This window comes from Prenolepis imparis, unplaced genomic scaffold (genome assembly GCF_030444845.1).
Source record: "Prenolepis imparis isolate NDT839.2.m4 unplaced genomic scaffold, iyPreImpa1.0 SCAF_6, whole genome shotgun sequence".
NCBI lineage: Eukaryota > Metazoa > Arthropoda > Insecta > Hymenoptera > Formicidae > Prenolepis > Prenolepis imparis.
Window position 1 is genome coordinate 6704684 of NW_028141164.1, and position 23525 is coordinate 6728208.

At 38.3% G+C, this 23525-nt stretch overlaps 1 protein-coding gene across 1 annotated transcript in view; it reads left to right on the plus strand.

The window, feature by feature from the left end:
* The window catches only part of LOC145936957 (synaptogenesis protein syg-1), a 396806-nt gene that overhangs the window by 54181 nt on the left and 319100 nt on the right, over positions 1-23525 (plus strand). The window contains exons 6-7 of the mRNA XM_083039649.1: positions 8414-8652; positions 8752-8790. The gene's annotated coding sequence lies outside the window, so the exon portion shown is untranslated. The remainder of the gene's footprint in view (positions 1-8413; positions 8653-8751; positions 8791-23525) is intronic.

Sequence of the window (23525 nt, forward strand, 5' to 3'; positions counted from 1 at the left end):
GTCCCGCAGAAATCTTTAAGAAATTATGTAATATATGTATTTAGAAATGTACGTATATTTATAAAAAGAAATTTATTATATATTTGTAATTTTCGGTATATGCATTTAAAAGTTTGTTTTTATATATGCATATATATCTCTATTCTTCTTTTTGTTATTTAATAAAAATTTTTATAAAATTTTTGAAATATTTGATTAATTTTGCGTGTCGTATCAAAACATAAACTCGAAATACGATATTTATATAATATCGATTTATTCGAGAGAAATGAAGTAAAGTTGTGCAATGAAATAAATCAAGTTACTTATTAATATAAAAATTGTGTAAAAATTCGACAAATATATATACAATCTAACATTCTGATAAATCTAATCGATAATCCATCAGTCTTGCCCGACGCGTCTTACATACCTGATTGATATGCGAAATCACGTGTATGTAACATGGTATGGAATGCGGATGATTATATCGTATGGGTCGTCCTGTCGATAAGGACGTCCCATATCCTATTCTCCCTTTGTTCGCCTCTCCTGTTTGTGCCGACCGAAGGGCTTACATGTTTCCACCACTAGTGCGGTTTCTCTCGCGGAGGAAGCGTCGAGATCCAGGGATCTATGTATATATCCACATATACGTATGTATGTATGTATGTATGTATGTATACGAAATGTGCGCGAGAACGCCGGAAGGGTTGAGGAGACATATAATTAGGAGGGATGGGAGGAAGCGGGTGGCACGCGACGCTGAGAATTATCCACAATTATCGCGTGCCTACGCTATCCACTGTGTCGGTGCTGGTAGTGGTGATGATGATAGTTCTCGTGTCTCTCTCACGACGAATTCTGCGCGAATTTAAAAATACGATAACCGGCAGCGCGACAGGTCAGCATCGATGTGTGTTCGGACTCGTCTCGGTCTCCTTTCCTCCCCTCTGTTCAGACCCTCGACCCGATATTTTACTACGCGACGATGGAGATCGACGATGTATGCGCAGGGTAAATGACATTTTTCAATGCGCCGGCGTTTCATTAGTTTCCCTCGCTTCTCCCCCATTCCTCCCCCGCGCACGGTAGATCGGTCGAATGTTTTTGACGTATCGTCGTCGTTCTCGTCCTCGTCCCTCGTCCTCGTCGTCGTTGTCGTCGTCGACCTCGTTCCGCGTCTGCAGAAGTATCAATTATCCGGACGAGGCATCTTTATTAACCGTTCGTTTTTATTACCGTTCGATAAATTCATCCGTCGGCCACGCGTGCAATTTAAATTTGACTTTGCGACGTTGATGATGATCGCGCTCATTAAAATCTTTTTGTCGTTCGCCGATATTGGTGCACGATAATATTATCCGACCGGCAACATCCTGGTATACGAGTTCGAATAAGGGTGAAGTAAAGACTCGAATCTCTCTCTCTCTCTCTTGCTTGACAAGCATTATTTCCGGAGAGAGATAACTATACGGATTATCGGCGTCCCATGAATGAGAATACTACTTCGCCGTGATTTCTCTCGGGATGTACTTACGCAGCTGCTGTATTTCGCGGTCGCGAAGTATCCGCACATGCGGCGAGCACGCTGAAAGCACGGAAACAGTAAAGTGAGTTCCGCTCTCTACGGTTCGCTTAGATTGCGGATTCGTCAGGAAATTAGAAACGGTTTTCTCGTGCTTGTAAGGCGACATCGCGAAGTCTAAGAAGGTATCAATCTCGGCGACGCTTTTGAATTTAAGTAATGTAAATATGTCTGCGAAACATGAATTTTTAACAGTTTAGATAGATTTTTTCTTTCTCTCACACACACATACCTACACTTCATCTATTAAAATTTTTCTCTTTTTTTATTTGATTATTTTAATTGTTTTTTATTTGATTTTTTTTCTTTTATAATATTATTTTATAATTTTTTAAATTTAAATTTCAAATGTAGTGAACTATTTAGGTCAGTTGAGAATATTTTACACTAGATAAAATTGATTTTTATAAAATTAGAGCGATTATGTTATATGGAAATATTATATAGAGAGAAAATTTATATAAAAATAATTAATTGCTTCCCTCCGAAATATTACATATACAACTAAAAAACGATTTTGCAATTGATACTTAATTATTTATTCTTGAAACGATCCAATAAATCAATTATCCATCTATTTTTTCATCGATATTTAAGACATATTGATCTCTTTTTCTCTCACAAGTTTCTTTTTAAAATAAAAATAAAATAAATTAATTCTTTAATTTTATATTCATTTTTAATCTATCAGATTTCTTCGCTTCATGAGCGCGCGCTGTAAAAAATAATTCTTTTCCGGAAAAAATAAAGTATATCAAAAGTTATTTTTATAATTTAATATTATGGGTTGATAGAGCTATTCTTGTTCGTCGCCGCTCGTGATTTCATAGGGTTAATACCGCTTTGCCTGGCAGCTCGGACGATGAATTGACTCGCTCAAATCGGTAGGTTTATCCCGCCGATACATTATCCGGAAGAGGGTGGGAGTGGTCGGGAAATCCAACCGCGCGGATAGAGGTTTCACCGAATTAATCTCCATCCCTTCTCTATTTCTCTTGTCTACTTCTCTCTTCTCTGTTTCCGTCTGTCCTTCGTCATCCATTATGCAAGCTCGATCGTCGAGAAGGAGTTTGGCTCGTGTAGGTACCGCGACAGAAGAGGGAGGAGGCGGCAGAACGTTTTGACTCGGAGAAACGCGGAGACGCGAGACCCTTGACGGAGTACGACGACGACACAAGCGTGGGCTAGTAGACGGGAAATGGATGCAGGTATAGAATCTTTGGGTGCGCCGAGCAGCCTCGGGGCTTGCTTAACGAGTAAAGTCGCTCGCCCTACCGATCTTGCTTCCCTCCGCCCTTCTCTTTCGTAGCTCTCGCTGTTCGCCGCGCGAATAACTTTGAGACGAAACTAACCGACTAGGTAACTCGCGATAATCTCGTTGTGCGCGCATCCCTTTTAATAAAGCTGTACGTGGGGCGCAAAAGAAATCGCCTTACGTCTTGTTTCCGCCGGATACGACGAGCAGACGGATCGCTTTTCCCATTGTGCTATCGAGGGACGTCGTTCGATCGTCGTTATGAGGAAATAATAACCGCGGTTCTCTCTGTCGTAACGTGAGAGGACTTCTAAGACGCGAGAGGCGGAGATGAGACAAACATCTACACGTTACTCATAGGGCGAGGGTGGATGATTCTTCGGAATCTGAAGCTAATAATTCGTGAAAAAGTTACCAATAAAAATATCAAACCCGAAGAAAAGATTTCCCATATTTAGAGGATACATATTTAAAAAACAAAACAGTGACAAATATTTTTACGAACAAAACTATTTTTCAATTTTTTAAATATATATTAGAATAACACAAGCGTGCGCTACGCGCGCGCCATTCTACGATTTTATGTTAAAAAGAATGATATTTAAAAAAAATAATATAAAGTTTGTTTAAACTGGATTAATATTTTTTTTACAGAAATCAGCTGATTAAGCGTTAATTTGCTAATTAAATTTTAAAATAATAATATGGTAAAAAATTAAAATAGTAATACTCGTATGTTGTAAATAATATGTTATAATATCTTATTTTTGATTAATATTTTTTAACAGAAATCTTCATCTATTATACTGTCACATTCTTTATCATATTAATGTGTGATATTTATTCTTATAATGCAAATTTTATCAATTTTGACTTGTATATATAACGATGGGAACATATGTCTGACTATAATAGACTTATACTACTGAATTTTGACTTCTAATTATTTCTATTTTATTATATTGTTACACTCTTTATCGCGCGTTAATATGTGTGATATTTATTTTTATATATTATAAATACCAATTTTGACTTGTATATATAATAACGATATACTGTCTGAAGTCTGAATTATGACGGAATTATACTACTGAATTTTGACTTTTTATCTATTATACTGTCACATTCTTTATCACATATTAATGTGTGATATTTATTCTTATAATGCAAATTTGACCAAATTTGACTTGTATATTTAATAACGATAGAGTACTGCCTGAATATAAGACTGACTATAACGAAATTATACTACTGAATTTTGACTTCTAATCTATTATACTGTCACATTCTTTACCGCACGTTAACATGTGTGATATTTATTTTTATATTACAAATTTGACCAATATTGACTTGTATATATAACGATCTGAACATATGTCTGACCATAATAGACTTATACTACTGAATTTTGACTTCTAATTATTTCTATTTTATTATATTGTTACACTCTTTATCGCGCGTTAATATGTGTGATATTTATTCTTATATATTACAAATTTTATCAATTTTCACTTGTATATATAATAACGATATTATACTGTCTGAAATACAACGGAATTATACTACTAAATTTTGACTTTTAATCTATTATACTGTCACATTCTTTGTCACACATTAATATATGTGATATTTATTCTTATAATGCAAATTTTACCAATTTTGACTTGTATATATAACGATGGGAATATATGTCTGACCATAACAGACTTATATTACTGAATTTTGACTTCTAATTACTTCTATCTTATTATACTGTCACACTCTTTATCGCACGTTAATATGTGTGATATTTATTTTTATATATTACAAATACCAATTTTGACTTGTATATATAATAACGACATACTGTCTGAATTATGACGGAATTATACTACTGATTTTTGACTTTTCATCTATTATACTGTCACATTTTTTATCACATATTAATGTGTGATATTTATTCTTATAATGCAAATTTTACCAAATTTGATTTGTATATTTAATAACGATAGAATACTGCCTGAATATAAGACTGACTATAACGAAATTATACTACTGAATTTTGACTTCTAATCTATTATACTGTCACATTCTTTATCATACATTAATATATGTGATATTTATTCTTATAATGCAAGTTTTACCAATTTTGACTTGTATATATAACGATGGGAATATATGTCTGACCATAATAGACTTATACTACTGAATTTTGACTTCTAATTATTTCTATTTTATTATATTGTTACACTCTTTATCGCACGTTAATATGTGTGATATTTATTCTTATAAATTACAAATTTTACCAATTTTGACTTGTATATATAATAACGATATTATACTGTCTGAAATATAACGGAATTATACTACTAAATTTTGACTTTTAATCTATTATACTGTCACATTCTTTGTCACACATTAATATATGTGATATTTATTCTTATAATGCAAATTTTACCAATTTTGACTTGTATATATAACGATGGGAATATATGTCTGACCATAACAGACTTATATTACTGAATTTTGACTTCTAATTACTTCTATCTTATTATACTGTCACACTCTTTATCGCACGTTAATATGTGTGATATTTATTTTTATATATTACAAATACCAATTTTGACTTGTATATATAATAACGACATACTGTCTGAATTATGACGGAATTATACTACTGATTTTTGACTTTTCATCTATTATACTGTCACATTTTTTATCACATATTAATGTGTGATATTTATTCTTATAATGCAAATTTTACCAAATTTGATTTGTATATTTAATAACAATAGAATACTGCCTGAATATAAGACTGACTATAACAAAATTATACTACTGAATTTTGACTTCTAATCTATTATACTGCCACATTCTTTATCGCACGTTAACATGTGTGATATTTATTTTTATATTACAAATTTGACCAATATTGACTTGTATATATAACGATCTGAACATATGGCTGACCATAATAGACTTATACTACTGAATTTTGACTTCTAATTATTTCTATTTTATTATATTGTTACACTCTTTATCGCACGTTAATATGTGTGATATTTATTCTTATATATTACAAATTTTACCAATTTTGACTTGTATATATAATAACGATATTATACTGTCTGAAATATAACGGAATTATACTACTAAATTTTGAGTTTTAATCTATTATACTGTCACATTCTTTGTCACACATTAATATATGTGATATTTATTCTTATAATGCAAATTTTACCAATTTTGACTTGTATATATAACGATGGGAATATATGTCTGACCATAACAGACTTATATTACTGAATTTTGACTTCTAATTACTTCTATCTTATTATACTGTCACACTCTTTATCGCACATTAATATGTGTGATATTTATTTTTATATATTACAAATACCAATTTTGACTTGTATATATAATAACGACATACTGTCTGAATTATGACGGAATTATACTACTGATTTTTGACTTTTCATCTATTATACTGTCACATTTTTTATCACATATTAATGTGTGATATTTATTCTTATAATGCAAGTTTTACCAATTTTGACTTGTATATATAACGATGGGAATATATGTCTGACCATAACAGACTTATACTACTGAATTTTGACTTCTAATTATTTCTATTTTATTATACTGTCACACTCTTTATCGCACATTAATATGTGTGATATTTATTTTTATATATTACAAATACCATTTTTGACTTGTATATATAATAACGATATACTGTCTGAATTATGACGGAATTATACTACTGAATTTCGACTTTTTATCTATTATACTGTCACATTCTTTATCACATATTAATGTGTGATATTTATTCTTATAATGCAAATTTGACCAAATTTGACTTGTATATTTAATAACGATAGAATACTGCCTGAATATAAGACTGACTATAACGAAATTATACTACTGAATTTTGACTTCTAATCTATTATACTATCACATTCTTTATCGCACGTTAACATGTGTGATATTTATTTTTATATTACAAATTTGACCAATATTGACTTGTATATATAACGATCTGAACATATGTCTGACCATAATAGACTTATACTACTGAATTTTGACTTCTAATTATTTCTATTTTATTATATTGTTACACTCTTTATCGCGCGTTAATATGTGTGATATTTATTCTTATATATTACAAATTTTACCAATTTTGACTTGTATATATAATAACGATATTATACTGTCTGAAATACAACGGAATTATACTACTAAATTTTGACTTTTAATCTATTATACTGTCACATTCTTTATCACACATTTAATATATGTGTTATTTATTCTTATATTGCAAATTTTACCAAATTTAACTTGTATATTTAATAACGATAGTTTACTGTCTGAATATAAGACTGACTATAACGAAATTATACTACTGAATTTTGACTTATAATTTATTATACTGTCACGTTCTTTATCGCACGTTAATATGTGTGATATTTATTCTTTTATTACAAATTTTACCAATTTTGACTTGTATATAACGATGTGAAAATATGTCTGACCACAACAGACTTATACTACTGAATTTTGACTTCTAATTAAATTCTAATAGATTTTATGTTAAAAAGAATGATATTTAAAAAAAATAATATAAAGTTTGTTTGAACTCGATTAATATTTTTTTACAGAAATCAGCTGATGAAAGCGTTAATTTGCTAATTAAATTTTAAAATAATAATATGGTAAAAAATTAAAATAGTAATACTCGTATGTTGTAAATAATATGTTATAATACCTTATTCTTGATTATAATATTTTTTGACAGAAATCAGCTGATAACTGTCAAAAATATTAATCGAGTTTAAAGTATTATAACATTTTTTAAAACATATAATATTATTTTAATTTTTATAACATATTATTTTAAAAATTAATTAGCAAATTAACGCTTTAATCAGCTGATTTCTGTCAAAAAATATTAATAAAGCGAAAATTTGCTAATTAAATATTCTAGCTTATATATTTATATTTATATTGTGTATGTTATAATTTGCTAATTAAATTTTAAAATAATAATATGGTAAAAGTTATAAAATAGTAATATGTTGTAAATAATATGTTATAATAATATCTTATTCTCGATTAATATTTTTTCTTTCTAAAGCTATATCTTTTCGAACGAATCTCCTTCGAGTTTTAATTAATTATTAATATTAAGTCATGCATATAGTATCGCGCGCGCGCTATTAGAGTGAAGTTGCCGATGTTTGTAGCCTCGGCCATTACCGAAACGCCGCGAGTATCAGGCAGTTGGAGCTGCGTCCCGCTGTGATTAATTAGTAAGCATAATCGTTAGAAACGATTTCTAACCTTTGTATTGTAATATTTATCAATCGCATATCATAATTTCAACGTTAATATGTAGTCGTAATTGTTCGAAACGCATATTTCGCGAAAAATTCGATGCAACATCTCTTGCCAACATAACATAACCCAACTTAATCTGTTTTCGCGCGTGCGAATGTGTTACGATCCGTGGATATATCTATCGTTAATTCTAGCTTACATATTTATATTGTATATGTTATAATGCGAAATAATAAGATTCTAATATTATGTATGTATTTTATTTGTTACAGGAAGCATTGCGATACACAGTACGATTCACGCGTCGCGTCGGGAGTGCCGTGTAAAGTATCGCGTATCGGGAGTGCCGTGTAAAGTTTCACGTGTCGGAAATGCCGTGTAAAGTGTCGGACAATCGTAATTATTCGTGTTTTCGCGAGTGTCGTAAGTGCTACGAAGGAGCAATGACGGTCATCCAAGAGAGGAGGAGGAGGCCCGCGGAGGCATCGGGCGACAGCGAGGCAACTGTGAGGTATGCAAATAAAAACTTTTTTTCTAAACTGCATCGTTTATGAGATATTCAATACACACATATGTATATATATAATTTGATACAATATTTTGTTTTCAGATCGCTGTGCTGCATACAACTCCGCTATTACACGTATCGGTGAGTGAGAAATTGTTTATTGTAGTATAACATTTCGCTTTTATATTTTTTTGCGCTTATTCTTTATGACTTATCGCGACTAAGTAGCGTATAATCACCCTCGTTAGAACAACAACGGATTTATGAATCTGTTAATGCTCTCACGAATTACATGGTCGTAATGTCGTAAGATATTCGTACGATGTGAATATCGGGAAAGTAATTATACCGTTAAACTTATGGTCATCGCGCTACAACAAATGCCGGAGCAGCAATAGAATCTAGAGAAGCTCGTAAACGCGAACAAGTTGTTCCTCGTTACTCTGCCTATAAAGCAACCGAAACGACATGAACGCGAGCTAACGGCCCGTCCGACTCGCAATAATTCAGGACGTATGTTTTCCAGCCTCTCTTAATAAAACCTGTACTGCACATTTTATATAAAATATCGGTGTCGTCGATTCGGGCAGTTTCTTGAAATTCTCTCTACACTTTACAACAGTTCGCAGAAGGTATTTAGTCGTAAACGCGAGTTATAGTTATAATACTAAATATATTGTAAGTTAAGAGAACATATTAAAGAACGAAAAATTTTGTTTCTCTCTCTCGTATTTAATGTAATTTCTTTTTAACAATGCGTCTTCCTATCGAACACGCAGAAGAGTATAACTTTTAGAGTTAGCTTAAAAATTATATCGAAAACGCAAGAAACTGGAACAAAAAAATAAATATCGTAGTGTCTTAGAGAGAAACGAAAAAAACAAATCTTGCCTATATATTTAATTGCAACGCGATATCGCGCGCAGTTCGATAGAGATACACTAAAGAGGAGAAAGAGAATAGTTTAGGGCACATCGGGGTGTGCATCTCGTGTCGTGGTAACGAACGTTAAGAGCGAGAGAGACCAGGAAGGGTGGTCGGGGGGAGAACGAGAAGGGTAAGCGAACGAGACAGAAGGTGGCGGGACACAGACACGCTTCGGTAAACTCGTTTGCCGACTGCATCCGCGGATGTCGAGGAGTGCGGGAGAGGCCAACTCCGACTCCCGCAATTGGCTCGTATCTTCGCACCCGCCTGCGGCGGCAGCGGATCCACCGGAGCCACCCTCGTTTACCACTTATCCTCATCGTCGTCGTCGTCGTCGTCGTCGCGTAGGTACATCGTATACGTATATATACGAGTCGAAGGTCGGCGTGTTACGGTAAGGCATACGCCGGCCGTCTCAACTATACGAGAGCGAGAGAGCGATGAATTATCGCGCGTCCGGAGTCGAAAGTTCTCAATTCCCATTAAGCGGGGCAGCCGGCCAGAAACCGATAGGTTAGTTGGGAGAACCTGCTGGGAATCCCCGGTGTTCCCGAGACCGCCGACCAACCCCCTCTTCACCCGCTAGGGAGTAGTGACTATACACGGGCGGCAGATGAGAAACACAGCGGCAAGCAGACTCCGATCCTGTAGGTAGAATTTTCATCGTGTATAGCAGCACTTCGACGGCCGCTTATACTTCTCTCGCCGTATATATTCATATGGCACATATATATGTATATATATATATATATATATATATCTCGCGAAACGATAATGCCGCGTCGACAAAGCACGAAACATCCCCGTAAGCATTCGCGTTCTCGCTTTTGAGATACAATCGATACGAGATGTTTCGACTCGTCACGTTGTCGACTATAAATAAGTCCGGTCAATACGTTCGACGTGTATGGGAAATATTTTATTGTTAGAGCGGCGGATGCACCGTGCGGTACATATATCCGTTGCCTTCTGACCTTATGACCCTTTTCTAAATAACCATGAGAGAGGATAATTATTAAGCGTCACAAATGGCGCAGGAGTGATCTCGATTCGAAATGAGCTATATTATTCATTCTCGCAAGATTTAACGCTATCCATTTTATATAAGAAGTGGCAATATTTAGTGAATATTGGAAACTGTCTCGTTGTACGCGTCCATTATATCGGGGGATTCATCGGTCGCGACATTCGCTGCCTGCAGCTTAACAGGAGTGATTGGGTTGTCCGAAGTTTCGGAGTTACTGCGACTCGGTGCTTGAGTGCAAAACCGAGGTAGGAGTATGCCGTGGGATTGAAATCAACGACCGGAAAACAAGGCGCTATATGATGTATATTATAATTCTCATTACCCGCTTAAAGTAAGTAATTGCATTACATCTCTCGTGCTTTAAATTACTTTAATTTTGTTAGATAAATGTCGGTTGTAATCCAATTTAATTCGTCTACTTTCGGTGATGTTGTTGCTCTCGGTGTACGTCAAGTCAAGTCTTATCAAGCCCTCTCGTCTTGAAAAATAGATATATTTTGGAATATAAATCAAAATAAAAAAGACGCGTAAATACATCTTTCGAATATAGATAGCGATCCCATCTGATCAGCAAATAAAGAGCGTCAATGTATTTTTTATGCAACCTAATTTAACTTCGACGACGTCAGTTTTGACAGCTGCTTTAATTATGCAAGCGAGGGAGACGGATTCACGTTTTACGAACTTCTGAAACAAGGCACCGCGGGGCGGTGGTCGGGAGCATCGCGAAGTCGCTGCGAGCCCCGAAGTCTCGTCTTACGTTACACCGTGTTCGCAGGAGAATATTCATTAATGGTGTATGCTACAGAGCGTACTCTCTGTCGGGCTATGCAAACTCAAACTTGTAGTAGCATCCGTAAGAGAGAATATTATAAATATGCATCTCGCGTACTATCGCTGAATTATCGCGCTTCGGTCGTGGAATCCCGGTGTGCTTGAATAATATTGAAATCAACGAGCGGGAAAACAAAACTCGGGAGCGGTTCCGGAGAACGAAGCGAAGCGGACACGGAACTGGCCAGCGTAAAAAAAAAAACGGAAAGAATTACGCGCTTTTACGAACTCGAACGCGTGTGAATACGCACATCGTGCTTATTCAGCAAGTGTTATCTTCTTGGCGAACTCGCGAGACGGAGCAGGCAAGGAAAAAGTGTCTTGTTTGTTGCAATAATCGCGCATTTTTAACGCGAAAAAGAGCAAAAACGTTGCGTGCAAAATTTACTCTCGAATCTTACACACAATTGATGTTGGATTGAATTTAAAAGGCGAGAGAAAGTAAATTTAGAATTTTTGTAATTTGACTTTCGGAGTGATAACGTCCGACAGCGCGCGATTCTATAGTTTTTCGAAGGATAATTTCTAATTTAAATTCCTGGTCAGTATAAAACAGAACTTTTTCATGCATAATATCACTCCTGGGATTACCGTGATAATCCTGTCGTAAATTTTCTCGCGAATTATAGACCGTGTAAAAGGGATTTAATATTTCGATACCGCTACTCTCCACCCCTCTCTCGCGACTCCCGATCGATGTACGGGGATAGAATATCGTATTTTTCCTGCTCGTCTGACAAATGTATGGAGGCAGTTGAACATTGTTTTGCGTTTGTCGCAATATTGGCGATTACAGGATTGTTGAAAATTATTGCATGGTATTACGAAAGTTTTTACATCATCTGCACAGGTCAAGATTCCTTTCGAGCATTATATAATTATGCATATAATCTCTATGTATGTAAATTATGCTAGAGATTGTGGAGCGAGCGCGCAACGCGGAATATTAAAATTAAAGCGTGCACGCGTGTTTTTACAGACACGGTTAGTGTTTATGTCCCATTCGTTGCCTCGACCCGATTAAGCTGCACAGAGTGTGTCTCCGGTCTGGCGCTAGTTTAGTCTGTGTAAACTTCAGTTAGAGTTCGTACTTGCGTCCGTGAATACCGAGTCGCACCTTACCGCATGAATACGAAATGCCACGTAATCTTATGCGCGGGAATACTGAGAAGCTCGCGGCAAGATTGCGCGCAACCGCTATAAAATCGTCCCGTACGCAGACAAGTTCCCGATCTTCCTCTAATCTTGAGAATTTCACAATCAGTCGGACGACAGTTTGCGCGATCGATTTTTACGTAAATCGTAACATTTTGCATTCCTCTCTCATTGTGTCCTCCCCGTGTTACCGAGTATACAAAATGTATACAGATTTTTCTTGCAAAGCAGATAATTTTTGCTATCCATAATTAGAGAAAATAATTTTAGGAATTGGTTAATTCTTTTTAGAATCGATAGTTGACTGCGATTGTCGAACGCTTTACAATTAAATGAGAACGACCACGGTGAAGAGGAAATATCTCAACAGGATAGATTCGTGTCGCGTTGATTATAGAATTACCATTATATAAAGCTCGGTCATACTTTTTCGAGAATTGAGAACGTGCGAAATTTCCTCGAGCGCTTTGAAATCTCTCTGTCATTAGGAAGCGCAGAAAGTACAAGTTTTTGAAAGATGGTAAAGCCAAACGCTTGAGATATTTTTATGCTACCAGAGTTCTCTCGCGAAAGATGGAATTCGCGCGATGGAACTTTGGCGCGCTTTTAAATTTCCCTTACATTTGTCATGCTTCGGACGTACTAACTACGAGAAGTTAAGAATCTTGAGAGAGAGGGAGAGAGCAAAATTCTTGATAAAATTATATTTCTCAGTCGTATAATTTTACAAGGCAGCGGGAGATTAAAACGGTTCGGCGTTGACCGGCGCGGATCTCGAGGAACATTGTTCGCATAAAAATTGCGCGAGAACGACTATGAGTCTCGGAAATTCGCATCTCCGGTTGCGAAGCTTCGTTCGCGCTTCGGAGGCAGCCCTTTGTAGTCTTTTGCATATGTACGTACGCCGTGTGGAACAAAGGGAAACAGTCGAGCCAATGAATGGCGGGTGATAAATCTATCGTCGACGTCGTAACGTGCGAAACGAACGACGTTATTCCACGGGATAACTCTCATCGCGTCTCTTTATTATTTGCGGTTTAAGCGTACGAGCGTCGCCCAACGCACGTCCATAAACTCTATACACGGGATATATCTCCAGGTATAGCCGGTATATATGTTGTAATGGTAAATATATTGAAGGGAAGATTAAAAGGAATGACTGGATGGCTCAACATCGAGATATTGGGTTTTCACTACCGCGCAGTGTTAGGTATTGTTCATGGCTTACGATATAATCGACCTCGGTGTGCTTGCCATCGAACGAGCATTTAAGCAATTTGCGGAGTTAACGAACTCGTCGACTTTCCCTTCGCGACTCTAATGAGCGATTATCCTCCGTTATTCGATCGAACGTAGGAAAGATTCGCGACTCAATCACCGGCGTCGAGAAGACGATGGTGGTGAAAAAAAAAAGCGAAGCAAAGTATAAGAGAGAAAGAAGCGAGATGATAAAGCGTCTAAATTTACATCGCGGTTTATAATAGTCGCTGCCTGCTCATTCGACGTAGCGGGAGGATAAAAGCTGGATCGGGTGATGACCGAGGAGGAATCGAGCAGAAGAGAAAAGGAGGGAATTCGCTCGCGTGAATCGCGAAATGAAGTCGGTTATCGGAGCCTCCATTACGCGATCATAATAAAACGATGATCGGCTGCCTCGCTCGGTTTCTCATCTGCGATCTGCAACATTCGCCGACCTTCTTCCCTTTGTCCGGCATCCTCCACCTCCTTTTACGGCGTCCAGACCTTCTCTCCTCCTCCCCCTCTTCCTTCGCCACCTCATCACCTCTTGTGTTCCGCCGTTCGTACCGTCTCCACCTTCCTCGCAGTTTAATTAAAGGGTCTAATTACGCGACCAGTTCCAGTCTCATTCTCCGGCGCTTTCTCTCTCGATTTCGTTTTCCCGCTCCCCCATTTTCCCCCCTTCATTGTTCGGCGATGAAATGAAACGGGGGCATATGCGTTCGCCTAATGTCGAATATGAGCTGTCATCAAAATTAAACCGCGTAAAACCGATGTGTAGTATAATTGATGAATTCCATTCGGGCGTGACGCGTAATGTAGAACGCATGCCGGATATGATGAAACTGAATGCTTTGTGATAAACCGCCGAAGAATTTTTAAATAAACGCTCGCGAGGGAATTCCTTGTTGGATGAATTGATTTTACGGCAGCGGAAATATTTTATGGCCGTCGCCGCCGTTGCCGCCGCCGCCATCGTTGCCTCGATTCTTCCGTTTTATATTTCTGCGCGGTCAGTTATATACGCGAGATATCTCGTATAATGATATAAAAACCAATTGGTTGCCCTCCCTCTCTCTTCTCCACCGCCGTTTATTCGAACGATTAAATTATTCTACACATTAATTATGCGGATAGAAATTACGCCGCTTCCCTCTATAACACACCGCGCTACGAATCTGTTCTCCAATAGTTATGGCGATATATCTATTTGGACGTTCCGCTCTTGCATGAATCTTCTTATATAGAGCTTTAAAAGCTTGCCGATAACGTGGTATCCCCATAAACGGGCACTTTGTATAAAATTAACTGGTGTAACCGTTAATTGAGCCATTCCTTATGAAAGTAGGGTGAGTCAAAATACAACGAAACGAAGCCTCGCGTCACTCTGAAAATAAATGATTGATCGCACTCGATGCATTTCGCTCGAAGAGCGATCATTAAATCGTTAGATAGTAGCAACAGGCATAATAATATTATTTTTTTTTTTACGGACACGCGCAAATTCGAGAGAACGGGTTACGTGCGACTGAATGAATCACGTTCATTCGCGCGTAACCCGTCAAGACTCGACGCCGGGTGGATGAACTGACAGCGGGGCGCACGTGGCGTAATTGGAGGAGGCTGAGAGCGACGATGCACTGTCATAAGTAGTTAACCGACAATAATGCTGATTAAGCGCGATAGGAATTCAGTTTGCCGGGCCAGCCGGCCGCACGAGCGATGCCGGCTCCTCGAATGGAATTTTGTGTCGCGAATCGGTCGGTTCTCCATCCGCATCGGGGACGAGCCGTTGTGTGTTTCGCGGCGCAATCTATCTACGTATTACGCGATAATCTATTCCGCTTGAATGACGGCGGGCAAATCGTAGCTCGCTTTGGTTACGTCGCGCGCGGCGGAAATGGAATTCATGCGGATTTGTCCGGTAAAGAACGAGAGACGATTAGTAAAATAAAAAATAAGAGAAATATTCCCTCTCCTCTAAACCTTCGAGCGCCGATCCCCTTTTTTATACCGCGCTCTCGGGGGCGGATAATCGCCTCTTCGTTATACTCATGAGTTGAAAGAGGATAATTTAATTCTCTCACTTATTATTATCTTTTTCCCCCCTTTTTTACTGCCAAGATTCATTTATGTTACTCGCATATAAGCTACTTGTGAATACGAGAAAAATGGTAGAATCGATAATACACGGCTTGCTCCACCCGGGTAGTTAAACGAGAAAGAAATATATCGTTGCATGACGCTTCTTGTTGTTTTAACTGCGCACTTTAAACATTCTGTATTTGAAAATGAACAAATATATGCTTTCGAGGAAAAAAAAAAAGAAGAATGGAAGTAGATGTAGAAATATAGCTTGCTCGATTATTCGATTATCGTTTCATTATCGCGCGGTCAATAGACATTTTTTCTTATCGCGTAAACTACAATGTTTAGGGGATATTAAACTCGGCACAGTATTGTAACAGGATTTATTATACTACGTTTGCGCATATGAAATGTCAGATGTTCGTAATTCGACTTTAGAGTAATGATTCTTTTAGATATGAATCACTGCTATACATAAATCATTCATAAACTCGCATTCATGTATCGACGGTGGCTTCAAATCGAATTACGGGTAGCAAAACAGGGAGGAAAATGACCGCCATAAAGCGCGATCGTGCGTAATGATATCGTCGACTGACATGCGATATGCTTTTATTACTCACTATAATGCCAAACTCGCGGCGTGACTATAATGTACGCAAACGATCCTCTTCGAAAATTTCATTATTTTGTCTGCGAAAAAAAAAATCAATTTCCGTTGTACATACCTGATTGCACGAACGCCCCTTTGGTCTTATTTTCGCGAGCAATCTCCACGAAAACACGTAAGACGGAGGATACGGAAACGCAAGATGGATATTTCGTTTCCGATCCTTAATTGATAGCTTAATATCTCCATCGATAACCGATGAACAATAATTGGCGCGATTATCGGCAGCAACCCTCGACTTGCAGGGCTTGTTAATACGTTCCATATTTACGCGAGTAAACGATGCGCGGATCTGCAATCAACTGTCGATTGTTTAGTGGTGATCTGCCGCTGGCTGGCTTGCGATTGGTAATCATTCCGTAGTTTGTCGATCGTAATTGAAACCTGTTAAAGGACATTCTCTTATATATGTATATATATAGATGTAGATCGGAGCAGCGATGCGCAATGCACATTTTACAGACTGGAATACTCCATCTTATTCAGATCGTGGATCTCGAGGCGGGATTCTCGATAATAACTCGGTTCGATATCGAGAGGATTTGACTTGATTCAATGACACTTGACCGCGGCAACTGCTCTAGAACTCTATGCATTTCTAAGGTATCGGCCAATTATTCGCCGAGTCCTTGCACTTCCTATGCAGATCCCTGTGCATCCTGTCTCTAAAACGTTTCGCCAAACTTGCATTTAAAAAATACTGTCTATCGATGAAAAGCAGATTCTTATAAACGCTTGTTAAGCAATTTTAACGTATATTTTCTAATGTCAATTATTATGGTTATTAACATAATTTTAATTTTTATGATTAACTTTAGATAACTTATAATAAACATTGATTACGATAAATGGAAAATAATTTAAATGTATTTTTATTTATTTCATTATCATTTCACATTAATTCATTCTTTATAAATTCAAAGAAAGATCGTCATCAAAAATTCTTTCCATTCTCGCATTCAAAGAATTATATGAATTAATTAAATTTTTCTAATCAAACGTTAATACCATTTGCTATTAAATTATATAAAATAAGTCATGTAAAAATAAGTAATCCATAACAATTTTAAAATTTAATAATTTACTTTAATAACGAATTTTTCTCTTGAAGCAATAGTTCATTGATAAGTCTTCTTGATTTTATTCCAACAATGTTCAATGCTCCATTTCGATACTGACGCAGTCTCTTCAGCGAGATGAAAAGCAACAACTACGAGGATGTTGTACGGATTGAATGGATCAATTATCAATGTAGATGCGAACAATTAACGGGCGGTAAGCTATCTCGCGCATGCAATATGAGTCTGAAAATCGCTCGAGGGAATACGATTGACTTCCTACATTAGATCTTATTTAAGGATCGTTTCACGTGAAATTTTCCCGAGAGATTACGGACGCATTATCCCAACTTGGTGATCGCGGCGCATATCCGTGTATAGGTACAACAGCAGTTTGCATGCTTTAGCGTGCCGATAAAAAGGTAGAATAAGGCCACTTTAACCCAGGACGTTTATGACCAAATAGTATCAGTATACACTGAAGTTCTTCCTGTATATATGTAAGACGTTGAACGTATCTTTGCCGTGTTTTTCCAGTCATGACGACATATTATATAAATCGTGACGACGATCCTAAAAGGACGGAGAAGTGCAGAGAGAATGGGAGGAAGATACGTGGCGAAATAACCGTTACATTCTGGTAAATGATAGCTGCAATAAAAATCGAAAGCTTGAAAGTAATTTGGAATGGAAAAGTCGATGGGGTAATATTGTGGTTTTAATATTGTCGCGACGCGCTTGATTGAGTTCATCGATTTCCTCAGGGGATTGTTTCTTATTAAATGCTTCGGGACGTCTTTCGGAGAATCTACCGCGCAATTAATAACAGCTTGTTAATGTAATTATACGGAAGACATTAATATTGCACGGATGGGTTTGACAGCGGTCGGCCTACCTTAATGGAACCTTCGATGAGCGCACACATGGCTTCCTTTCTCGTAACTCGTAGCGCGTCTCGATTAAACGAGCCTAAAACGAATCCCCGATCCCTGGGACTTTCACACAAATCAAAAAGGTCATCGATTCGTCCGCGAAGGTCCACAACGAGGATCGGTTTCTCTATCCAAGAGAAGAGTCGGAGAAGAGTCGTTTTCTCGATTATATATGGAAGACGAAGACATGCGTCAAATCGCGACGTTGTCTGCCCACCCAACTAGTTGATCGCATCCGATCCACGTTTCGAGAAAGCTATCCCCCTTCAATTAAATCAATCTTATCCGTAAATGACGCTTTGAAGTATCTCGTTCTCGCGGCAGTCTGTTCTACCTTCGGTCTCATCAGGAGAGTGCGCTGGCTGGATTCTCTCCGTCGTTCTTTCTCTCTTCCAATCTCTTTCTCTCCGTTTTCTCTCCTCTCTCTCTCTCTCTCTCTCTCTCTCTCTCTCTCTCTCTCTCTCTCTCTCTCTCTCTCTCTCTCTCTCTCTCGTCGCCCTTCATCGTCAAGATTACACGTGGTGAGCGTGAAATTCGAGGAGCCGTCGTGCAGCTTAAACGAACCCACGATAAAGCGAACGTTAACGAACGTCGTCGGATTCGACGACGCGCGTCTCTTGGAGAGACGCATCTTCGGAAATGTTCATTAAGCGACGACAAGACGTTTTCGGGAAAAGACGCTTTCTCGGAAAGTGTTAAGCCGGTTAAACACGCTTTTACTTTTACCGAGACGGTTCTCGGATGATAAAGAGATCGAGTGCCGAAAACAGCTCGGATGACGATGATGGACGAGCGATACTTTTATTGGCCATCGATGGAACGTATAAAGCATTCGCGCCTTGCATATACGCGCCGGATTTTCCATATAGTTTACTTCAAAAATATACAGTGTGTATATATGTATATACCTCGGTTAAGCGTGCGCATTTGCGTGTGAAAATTTCTGAAAATCAAGCGCGGCGATACCATCCGACGAAAGATAAAGTGGAAATAAAATGCTCGCATTTTTCAATTAATATTAAAATTAGAAAGTAGAAGAGTAGATGGACACCAAGATCGCGCATATGAAAAAAGATAGTGTAGAGTGTGAAAGCTTGCCAATATTCTCCGCAAACCGTCTATTCTGTAATCAGACTCGAATGGATCAATAATCGTTGAGAATTTGCACGCGATTACGAAGGAAGATTACATGGCGCGCGTAAAGAGGAAAGACAGAGAAGGAGTGAGAAGGAGAGAGAGGTGAGAGAGAGCATTTATATCTCGGTCGATGGATAAGACGGAGCCTCTCAAACAGAGGTTTGCGGAAAGTCATTCGCCTTGAGGAATAGTATAGACGGCGGGGGGAAGATCCTAGATGGATATTGCGAGAAGTGATTTATGCTGCAAGCGCGCAACCGCATATTCTCCGGCGAGCAAACCGCGCTCGCATACTCGTGTAAATTCTTGCGTGACCTTCCGCACGATACGTCCTACGGGTGAGGCATTATGCCTTATCGAGTGCACCGTCCGTCTGTCATTCGTTAAATGTAATGTAATGCGTCGCGTAGCGAGGATATAGGAGGTTCATCTCTGATAACAGAATTTTTTCATTAACTTTACAACATCGCGACTGTCGATCGCGGCGCGCTACTCAATAAGCTTACTTATTTGCGTGAAATTTTTTTCCTTCGATATTTTTATCTCCCGCTTTCGTTTTTTTATACCGTTATACGATATATTCGTTATGTGATACGTCCATCCTTCCTAGTCTTCCCTTAGGGACCAATTTCTACATATTTCCGGGTCGACGCCTGTATCTCGCGCATAGAATTAAGTTTCCGACCGAAACTTTCGCGCGCGAGAGGAAAGTTTCACGCCGAAAACTTGGCATGTCGTTGGCGCGAGGGTATGACGTTGAGGAGCGCGTTCGGATATAGGAAATAGTCGCTAACTTTTAGGCGATAAAAGCTTAAGGGACTTGTAAAACTGACGCTACGAGCAGTTATCGAGCTTGCGTATCAATTAGCATGACATTCGGGTGTACATTATATTTTCGTGTTGCACATTTTAACCTTAAACTGAATTTTTTAATTCTTTTTTAATAAAAAATAAATCCCGCGATATTTTTTGAAAATTTATCCTTACTGTTACGATGTTTAATATTTTTTATTCACTATATCTATTACATCATGAGTAACACATTATATCATACATGTGTCTAAATATATCTTGTTTATATGATTATTCAGATCTTACAATTAGTTGCTTTAGGGGGATTAAAAAATGCGCGATAAAAAAATTGTATTAATATTTCACGACCAGTTGGTTTCATTTATGCATCAAAAGTTCGCAGAAAATGTCGTCATACGAAAAAGAGCATGCAAAAGCCGTGTGGTTCTTTTGAGAGCTTAAGACAGAGCGTGGCGTGAAAGCAACTAGAAGATATTCATTGAGGGATCAACGCGAGAACTCGCGAATTGAAAAATGTGTAAATGAGAGAGAAAGAGAAAAGGGAGAGAAAGCAAGAGGAAGAACTGCATAGAGGAGAGATCAGAGCTACCGCTTGCTGCTCTCGATAATGAAATGGATGCCCTCGGGTGTGTGGTAGCCAAGCGGCAATACACGACTAGCCACGTAGTGTGAAACTCATTCGCAAATTAACCTTACTTATTCATTAACGTTAACGACTGTTCGCGACGTTCTCTATCACGGGACCTTTCTCTCTTCCTTCTCCTTCTAACACCGATACATCCGTACGCTATTCCTGGACGATGTTCTGGCGGCGCGACAGATGGGAAATCCGCCGCTCGTTAACACTTTATCGAGCCCAGTTGCTGGATTGCGACCGATGTGTCTCCGGCGCGCGAAGCTACCCGTCGTCGGACGTGCCGGACTTTAAATCGATCGTCGTCGAACGTACAGCATCCTTACCGGATGCGACGCGGAATGTCCCATCGGGATGGTATTTTCAATTAAATGTCAGGCCCGCGACAGATTTCTCTACGTGAAAGAGGCAGACGACAAAGAAGAAGGGAAGGAAGGGAGAGAAAAAATTATCATCCTTTCCGCAGCGCGGATAAAAATCTCGCACTTTTCGTTAAATCGAAGGGACGACGTGGTGTCTCTCATAATTTGTATAAGAATAATTTTACCGTGGCATATATCGACAAAAAATAGAACATCTTCGAAACAAGTAGTACAAGTAGTAGTATATTTCTGAATGCTCGCGTTCCGCTGAGCTCTGACGTAACGAGGCAATCGGAACTTTTTATACTCTTGCACTTGTTACTTCTGGCTTAATGAGTTTTACCTATCTTTTTCTCTCTCCCTCTCTCGCGTGAGTAGATAACTATCAATATAAAAGGACGTAGAGATAAATTTTCTGAGCGACGAGTTCTGAAGTGTGCTTGTGCGCAATGTTGAAGAGATACCGATTCAAGAGCGGAGTTTGTCGCGAAGGCGAAAGAAGAGGCGAGAAGGACTGATTCGGGCTAGACCAATTATCGTTGCCGCGGGAACAGCAGGGGAGCTCAAAAGGAACGGAAGGGCGGAGGAGTGAGGCTCGAGGTGACTAATCGACTTGCTTAAGGAAATGGACGACGTTCTACGACCGAGAGGCGGAAAGGAAGAAAATCTTAAACAATTATCGCGAGACCGCGAGGCGCTCGGGATACACTCTCCTCGACTCGGGTAGAACGAGTGGACGGAAGGCGAATTTGTGGGGAAGCACGAAAGGGAAGAGAGGAGGATCGGGGTGGATGGCTAGAAACGAGCAGAAAAATTGCTTTAAACGGAAAAAAATGTGCCGAGAGACCGCAGAGGCTCAGACTTTACGCTGCCCCGTCGCAACCTGGTTTCATCCCTCTCTTTCTCTCTCTCTCTCTCTTTTTCGTTGGCTCGTCTCGAGCTCTTGGTTGTCCTGTTTCCGCGCAAGGGTGAACCAACAAGGAGGGGTAACACGGGTGCCGGCTCGTCCCTGTTGGTAATTTTTCAGCCCTCTCTTTAACTCACCGCAACCCTTCAACCGCCATCCACTCGCCTCCGCCATGTCTCACCGGCCTCCTCTCTAAATACCGTTCCGCGGCTCCAGACGACGCTATTCTCGACAACCATCCCTCCTCGACATTCTTCATGCGAATAATTTCTCAACCGCGCACACGCACTCATGCACACACGTTTCCGGAGCGTACTGTTGGTTGTGCTGTGTATAACAAGCGTCATCGTATTAGATATCCGGTCTCTTAGTTAGCAAAGTTCCACTCATACGCGTACTTTAAAGTTATCGCCATCGCGACTGTCTGCAAAAAAACACATTCGAAATTTTGTCATAATCAAATCGCATAGATGATAAAAAGTGAAATTTATTGAAACTAATTTAAATACCATATATTTTGATAATCGACGTTATAATATCGTAAAAGTTAAATTTATTTATGGTGATAAAAATTAATGTCTATAAAAAATTTATTAATGCACACGACACATAACTTTATATCGCGGTCTCGTAATGTGGTGATGCTTTCAATGATGTTTTCGTACGCTATTAAAATAAATGTTCTCTCTCAGAGAGAATCGTAGCGCTCATGATGCTCCGAATGACCAATAAAAGCTCATTATTATGAAATACAAGCATCGCAATTCGTGCCGAAAATACATTACGTTTCGATAAAATACAATAATACAGCAGTTGCGTAGAGTATACTTACGATTCATCGCCCCCGACTGCATTGTTTCGTGTGTGCCTGAATTGGTAATTATATAACCGCATATTACCGGTATTAGGAACAATGTAATACGCGCTATTAATTACGTAGCTCCATTTTCGATTTATAGAACAATTGCGGCGATTGGTAAGTCTGGAGCATTGTATTCAAAAAAGACTAATAGTTTAGTATTTCGTGATAGTGCCACATAATACTCGATTATGAAGCAAATACACATTAGGATGAGATGTCAGGTAAAATATA